The sequence below is a fragment of the Ochotona princeps genome, chromosome 18, assembly GCF_030435755.1.
Source record: "Ochotona princeps isolate mOchPri1 chromosome 18, mOchPri1.hap1, whole genome shotgun sequence".
Classification (NCBI taxonomy): domain Eukaryota; kingdom Metazoa; phylum Chordata; class Mammalia; order Lagomorpha; family Ochotonidae; genus Ochotona; species Ochotona princeps.
This window is the reverse complement of record NC_080849.1, coordinates 10,485,434-10,493,372: the sequence shown is the minus strand read 5'-3', so window position 1 is coordinate 10,493,372 and position 7,939 is coordinate 10,485,434. Positions and strand designations below refer to the sequence as shown.

Below are 7,939 nucleotides of genomic sequence, written 5' to 3'. Positions count from 1 at the left end.
GATGATAAAGATTGCATCACACCTTCTGGAAACCTCCGCATCTATACATGGCTAAAGGAGACCTGTGTGTAACTTAACCTGTGACTCAATGCCCTAACCCTAATCATAACCCTAAGATACAAGGTGAGGCCCTGGTTTTTTTTTTTTAATAAATTTGATTTTATTTGTTATTTTTAAAAAGATGTATTTCTTTTTATTGCGAAGTCAGATCTACAGAGAGGGATCTTCCGTGCAATGGTTCACTTCCCAAGCAGCCACAATGGCCAGAGCTGAGCTGATCCGAAGCCAGGAGCACAGAGCCTCTTCTGGGTCTCCCATGCGGGTGCAAGGTCTCAAGGCTTGGGCTGTCCTCGACTGCTTTCCCAGGCCACAAGCAGGGAGCTGAATGGGAAGCAGGGCTGCCGGGATTAGAACCGGCACCCATATGGGATCCTGGGGCATGCAAGGTGAGGATTTTAGCTAGTAGGCTACCATTCCAGGCCCTAAATTTTATTTTTTATAATGATTACATGGTTGACCAGGGTAGGAAGGTTTGAGGTTTAGGGAAAACTGGGTGTACTCATTGCTTCCAAATTTGCTATTTCTTCTTGTTGTTTCTGGGGAAGGGGAGAGACAAAAAGGGAGACCACTCATGACTTTCCACACTTCCCAGTACCCAGGGATGAGGAACCGCCACCTCATATCAATCCAGAGTCTCAATGTGTACATATTCCAGGGTTCTGTCCAGGTGGTTTGGATAGTTCTGGAATGCTGTGGATTTCACCAGTCCAAGGATGATGTCACCCTCCCAGTGTCCATTGGCTCCATGCACCGAGATGTTTTTCTTGTCATCGTTTGGGATAGTTCTGTCTTCTGCTACAGCACCAAATGAGCTGCCACATTCTCTTTTTACAACAGGGCCTGTGTCCACTGCTCTGCCTTTTTCATTAAGTAGGACATGTTCTTGCAGGCGAGTCCAAGGACCCCGGCCAGGCATCCCAAGCATTGCTGGATTCCCCACGCCTGGGGCTCACAAACCCAACACCCACTAGTAGGTGGGCCCCAGGACCTGTGCGGCCTGTTCTTAGTGTTCATGTATGGGGCTGACGACCCGCACAACATGTCTGTGCTTCGCAGATATCACTGTTGTTGTTTCTGTCCCATTGCTTATTCTTTGGGAACCATGCCTGCGTTAGCCCCCAGCCCCTTGGGATATGGCTCCTGGCAGCTGGGGGGTGCTGTGATGTCACTTCTGTACTTAGGGCGTTTTAGTTGCAGGATCCGTCCCTCCTGGATTTCAGGTTTATTTTTGATTGCGGGAAGATGCTTTCCTGTGATAGAGAAACAAAGGCCCTTTTGATAGTTGTGACTAGTTCTGCATTCTTCCCAGCCAAGTGTTTGCTGTACTCCCACCCTGTTCCCTGACACTGACAAATCAATAAAGCCCTCTGGCTTGATCCAGCCATACCCATAAACCCCACCATTGTAATCGTTCAGAGCTTCCTCCTGTGGTTCTTAAAGGCCCACAGCCTGCTTGTGGGTGACTGGATGGTTAGCTGTGGAATCTCTCTCCTGGTGCACTGGGTGGTGAAGGATTGCTCTTCGTGTCCAGGGGTTGACAGCCACTCTCTTTTCTTAGTCCTCACCAGCTAATCCTCTGTGGACCTGCTTCTCTCACTAGGCCACTGTAGGAGGGAGCCTGGCTATGCGTCTGCTCCAACTCTGGCACTAAAAAGCGTTTTGAAGTCACTCAAGGCAATGGGGGCAGAAAACAGGAGGGTAAAAAAATGATGAGAAATCTTTACCACCTCTAACGATCACACTGAAACCTACTACGGTCCCCCTCATCCCGAAACCGTCCCTTCTCCTGTGCTCCATGGAAGCCAGGTTGCTCTCCCAGCCCTCCCATCCCGTCTCTGTGATTGTAGGGACCCGGGAGTATGCCTGTCCTTCTCCTCACCATCATCTCTACCTTCCTGCCCTGGATGACAGGCGCAAGCAGTAAGACATATTGGCTAGAAATCAGAAATCGCCTCCAAACCCAGCAGCTCCTGTCTTCACCAGCCCTCCTCTCCCCACCCTGTGTGCCTGTGACTCAAGGCTCAGGGATACGTCAAGGCTGACCTGCATCCAGGTTATCTGGCCATCTGTGAATACTGCAGAACATGTGCATTCACGCACATGTGCACACATCTCATGCAGAGCCAGTTCTCGCTGTTCACAGCAGTCACCCTGAAGGCCGAGTTGATGAGCACTGAACTGTTGCTCTGAGGACAAACACAGGATGAGGATTCTAGAAGCTTTCATTCATATTTTCTTTCATCATCTGGCTGACCCATAACCTCGTTTTATGTCAGTTTCCTGCTTAAAGAGTTCTTAATTAATGTACATTAATGATTCATTAACATGGAAAGCAGTGCAGAGGCACTGTCGCTCCTATCCGGGTAAGGCTTGGCTGGCACACATTTTGTCCATGAGGCACGTCCCAGTCTATTTGCACCAGAGACACTAGAGTCACCCCAAAGAGCACTAACATTAAAGGCGTGGCCCTACACAGGCTGGGGAAGGTGCCTGTCCATGCTGAGAGCTGGCGTCAGGAGGCCAGGGGTCACCTTGTTTGATCTCAGCTAGGTACATGTCCACAGAACAACCCAACGTTCTGGCCTCTGTGTGGATCGCAGACGGCCTAGGAACCACATGTGTTGATTTTGAGGTTACAAATAAATGTGAGGGAGAAGGCAAACTCGCACATAGGAAATCTGTAAATTACACAGATGGACTGTATACACACACACACACACACACACACACACACACATCTCCCAGGGAAGGTAGCACTCCTTCACTGTGCACCTGCTGCAGCACAGGCTACGGTGATCTGGGGCTGTGCTCGCCGTTGCGGCCACCTGACTGTCACAGGGCCTCATTTTGGAGGCTCTCACAAACCCTTTTTATATAAATAACTGAATGACTGAAAATCTGGTCATCTCAATGAAACACTCATAGTGTATGTGCTATCCATCACCTAGTCCAGGTGTATAATCCAGATTAAATATCATCTGATAGAAAGTGTTAAGGTCATTTTAAAGATGTACATCGGGCCTGGAACTGTGGTGGCCTAGCAACTGAAGTCCTCGTCTTGAACGTGCCGGGATCCCATGTGAGCACCGGTTCTAATCCCGGCAGCTCCACTTCCCATCCAGCTCCCTGCTTGTGGCCTGGGAAAGCAACTGAGGACGGCCCAAAGCCTTGGGGCTCTGCACCCATGTGGGAGACCTGGAGGAGGTTCCTGGCTTTAGATCTGCACAGCATTCACCGTTGCGGCCACTTGGAGAGTGAATCAACGGCCAGAAGGTCTTCCTCTCTGTCTCTCCTCCTCTCTCTATATATCTGAATTTGCAATAAAAAAATAAATAAATCTTTAAAAAAATGTACATACATTTCCCTCTTGAGAGATATGTACTTTTTATTATGATTGTCACATTGGTTTGGCCCCTCTATATAGTTCCCAAGTCAATAGTGTCTAATTTATGAGTGGGTGGTTGGTTGATTTGACCATCAGCCATGATCACCAAGGGTTTTTCTCTTTCAGCAAAGCATGGAGACACTGTGATGACCGAGGCAGCCCATAGACTCAGCTTTGCATGTTTGATTCACTGGTAACCTGGCTCTTATTCTGTAACCTGTGCGGCGCTGCTGGGAGGGGGAGGCAAGTGAGGGCAGAGAGTGAACTCACTAATGGATTTGATAAGGGTCATGATCTTTGGGTGAGAAAATAGATGTATCTCCACCTAGTGGTCACAAACAAAATGTGGGAAACAGGATATGGGTTTGAAGACTTCCCTGCTGCTGTGGGAAAACTCAGGCTGTTTTTCTCAGGAGTTGAAATCTGGTAAGAACACAAAGAACCTAATTGGCTCAGGAGGTTCTAAGATTACTGTGGAAAACACTCAATAACAAGCAATCTAGAGACCCTGGTGCGATAGCGTAGCGGCTGAAGTCCTCACCTTGAATGCACTGGGATCTCATATGGGCACCGGTTCTAATCCCGGCAGCTCCACTTCCCTTCCAGCTCCCTGCTTGTGGCCTGGGAAAGCAGTCGAGGATGGCCCAAAGCCTTGGGACCCCGCACCCGCGTGGGAGACCTGGAAGAGGCTTTGGACTCCTGGCTTCGGATCAGCTCAGCTCCAGCTGTTGTGGCCACTTGTGGAGTGAACCATCAGACGGAAGACCTTTCTGTCTTGCCTCCTCTCTGTATATCCACCTTTCCAATAAAAATAAGTAAATCTTTTAAAAAAATCTTTAAAAGGCAGTCTAGAAAGATGAAAAGCAAAATGAAAATGGAGTTCAACTAAGAATTCCTGCTCCTCCTCATTTTGACTGGAGGCATCATTTAGTGTGGCTGGCAAAGAATTCTTAAAAATGATGAGAAGGACAACAAGAAACCCTGTGGCCTTAGTCCTTCAGGGGGGATAGCGTGCACAATGGAAAGAAAGCCAAGCGATGCCAACTGTACTTCTGAGGGTGAGGAGGTGCACCTGGTGGAGCAGGTGCTGGACAGCGCATGGCTAAGCGGCAGGCAGCGTTTCTGCCGAAGGGGAACGGCTTTGCGGAGGCGCGCAGTGCTTGGGAACCTGAGAAACCTTGGATTGCCCTGAGCTGATTTCTGAGTTTATGAAAAAGTATAAAGACATGGAGGAGGGTGAAAACAACAAATTCAGGGAGTAGTTAGAGATCAACAAGAGGAAATCCAACTTCTCATACTGTGCTGATGATATCAAACCAAGTGAGAGAGCGAGCGAGAGAGAGAGAGAGAGAGAGAGAACAATGATATCGCTCGGGGCTTTGAGAGAGGGCTGGAGCCAGAAAAGCAGCAGATTGTTGTGGTGATCTAATGAAATGGGAAGACACAGATGAGGCTGACCTGGTTCTTGCAGAAGTCCACAAACTGTGATAGCATTTTTTGAAGAGAGACTGGCAAGGCATGTGTGTCCTGAGAATGCGGGACCAAAGAGTAAGGAACGGAAAAGAGCTAAAGGAAGGGGTGGTCTCTGTTATTTCGCTGCTACTCCCCCCACCCCCAAAGAACGTAGTCTAATGTGGGCTCAGGAATAACAAACTGGGGTTTAAAATCTAGCAATGGGCATGAAGGAGCCCTGACTTGGGAACAGGTGCTTTGGTTTTCTGAGTCTCAACTCCCTTGTAAGATGGGAGTCGTACTACTGAGAGCACGTGTTTAAGAATCAAGTACAATAGCACGGATAAACCAGTGAGCGCAGTGCTGCCATGGAGAAGGTCGGCAGGTGACAGGTGCGTCTGTTCGGAGGGAGGGGAAAGACTTTCCCGTGAGGACAGCACTCCAGTGTTGTAGCTGCACTTTTATCAGTGGAGCTGTGTGGCCCACAGAGAAGGGAACAGGAATGCTACATGCAGTAGCTGAGCGAATTTCCTGACTGATCCACTGACGGGATAATGATTTAAAAAACAGTCCTGAGTAGAATGATTCAGATAGAAGTCGCTGCATATTTCGGCTGACTCCCATTTTAGTGGAAATGTACAGAGTGGGAAGCCACTCCGTTATTCCTTCTATGCCCACTAAAAATAAAAGGAAGGGAGTTAGCAATAAGTATTACAAACTGAGGTGTTTCAAATAAACAGCGACTCCTCCTGGCCTTTTTAAAGAAGCATGTCCTCTCCCTTTTTTTTTTTTTTTAGATTTATTTATTTTTATTGGAAAGTCAGATTTACAGGAAGGAGAAAGATATTCCACCTGCTGGTTCACTCCCCACATGGCTGCAATGGCTGGATCTGTGCCAATCCAAAGCCAGAGCCAGGAGCTTCTTCCGGGTCCTCCCATGGGTGCAGCGTCCCAGGGCTTTGGGCCGTCCTCTACTGCTTTCCCAGGTCACAAGCAGGGAGCTGGATGGGAAGTGGAGCTGCCAGGATAGGAACTGGTGCCCAAATGGGATCCTGCTGCATGCAAAGCAAGGACTTTAGCCACTAGGCTACCACGCTGGGCCCAAAAGCGTCATTTCAAATACACATCTAATTCCATAAAAGGAACAGTCAGTACAAGACACCAGGATCTCCTTGGGCAGCCTGCATGGCCGGGAGGGTGGGAGCCAGGGAAACGCTGGCAGTGGGCTGGGCCGGGGGCAGAGGGGAGGTGTTGGGGGCGTGGTTCCTGCTTTCACTCTCACCGGCCTCTTCCCCTTGTAGTGGGTGCCGACCTGGTCGTTCTCTGCCTCCTGGTGAGCCTTCCTGGTTCTGGTGGGTTGATTGTGTCTCTTGAAAGATAGTCAAAGGCTTCACCTCCAGGACCTGTGCATGACCTGTTTTGGAAATAGGATCACTGCAGACGTAATGGAGATGTAGGTTAGAGTGAGGTCAGACTGGAATAGCACAAGTCTAGCTCAACAGGACTAGTGTCCTGGACGTAGAGCAACACAGAAGCCAAGAGGAAGCCATGGAGAGGCTTCTCCCCCAGCCGAAGTACAGCGGATCCCTGATCTCAGACGGCGAGCCTCTGCCCTGTGGCTCTGGGCTCCCGGAGTCCCAGCGGGGAGTGGATCCAGCGTGGCTGATGGTTGGGCGCCGGGCTGAGTGGTGTTCTAAATCTCTGGAAATCCAACCTGCCTCTAAAACAGGAGCTGAGCGGGGTGGGGTGGGGATGGAAGCCTCCGCCCCTCCGGTGCTGTAGGAAGCCGTCCCTGATGGCTGCAGTGCCCGCAGCACCTGCGTAGGAAAGAGATTGGGGGATTTTCCTGTCCTTGTGGCTGACAGCCAGCTTCCACAGCATGTCCCTGCCACGTCATCTGTCTGCTTCTGGCTTCAGGAGGACAACCATGGAATGTGCCAGTGTCTTATCCAGATGCTTGCTATCTTCCCCGCCTGCTGGCACCGCACCCCCAACCCCGGTCGTTTTCCTAGCTGCCAGGTACTCCACCCCAGGAAGCTCCAGGTATTGGGCTTTAAAACTCCCTTGTTCGGTTAGCATGTACCTTATTCAAGTCCCTGCTGCGTGACCTTGGCTTGCTTGGAGCGAGGAAATGCTCAATCATCCTGTTGACTCTGAGCCTAAAGTCAGAGCCGGTGCCAGGCCCCTGACGCCAAAGGGACTCCCTTAGCCGCACGACGCTGTAGGGAGCAAAACGACTCCACTAGAGGGCGCTCTGCTGAAAACTGCACCGAAAGTTCTCGCACTTCTTGGGAATCTCACAGTATCAGAAGCAAAAGCTCAGAGCGCCGGGAACACACTTACAAGACAGCATACAATTGAAGATTAGGCAGAACCTCCGAGTGCCCCTCATTAGCAGCCTCAACTACCAACAAAGTCCTCCTCCTCTCACCACCCACCTCATCGTATGAAGAAAACTTTCATGATGCGAACACATGTGTTAGCTTTAAAGCAACAGGGCAACAAGCGTAAACTGTGGTTATTTGGGGAGCTCTCCTGGCTAATTTCCAGGTGGCATCTGTCAACCAAGACCTGCCCAGTGTGCTTGTGTGGCTGGCTGGCAACTGGGCATCGTCTGTGGTCCCTCACTGCTTGCGGGGCCTCTGGTGCTGGCTCAAAGGACAGAACATTATGTGCCAGTTAACATCCTTCTGGAATACTCGGAATGTCCACTGGATCAAGACAAGGTACCATGACAGGATGAAGTGCATTCTAGTTGGACCTGAACTACTTAAGACCTAACGAAGGCTCTGAATCCATCTCTCCTGTCCAAGTTACCGTACATGTTCACACAGGAGAGGTTAAACCAGAAGAGAGGGCCTGGCATAATAGCCTAGTGGCTAAAGTCCTCGCCTTGAACACCCCGGGATCCCATATGGGCGCCGGTTCTAATCCCGGCAGCTCCACTTCCCATCCAGCTCCCTGCTTGTGGCCTGGGAAGGCAGTTGAGAATGGCCCAAAGCTTTGGGATGCTGCACCCATGTGGGAGACCCGGAAGAAACT

The 7,939-nt window shown here is 50.2% G+C and overlaps 1 pseudogene; it reads left to right on the top strand.

The window, feature by feature from the left end:
• Nucleotides 1-4,463: 4,463 nt before the first annotated feature.
• On the top strand, nt 4,464-5,094 carry LOC101523745 (chromobox protein homolog 5-like; annotated as a pseudogene).
• The last annotated feature ends 2,845 nt before the right edge of the window (nt 5,095-7,939 follow it).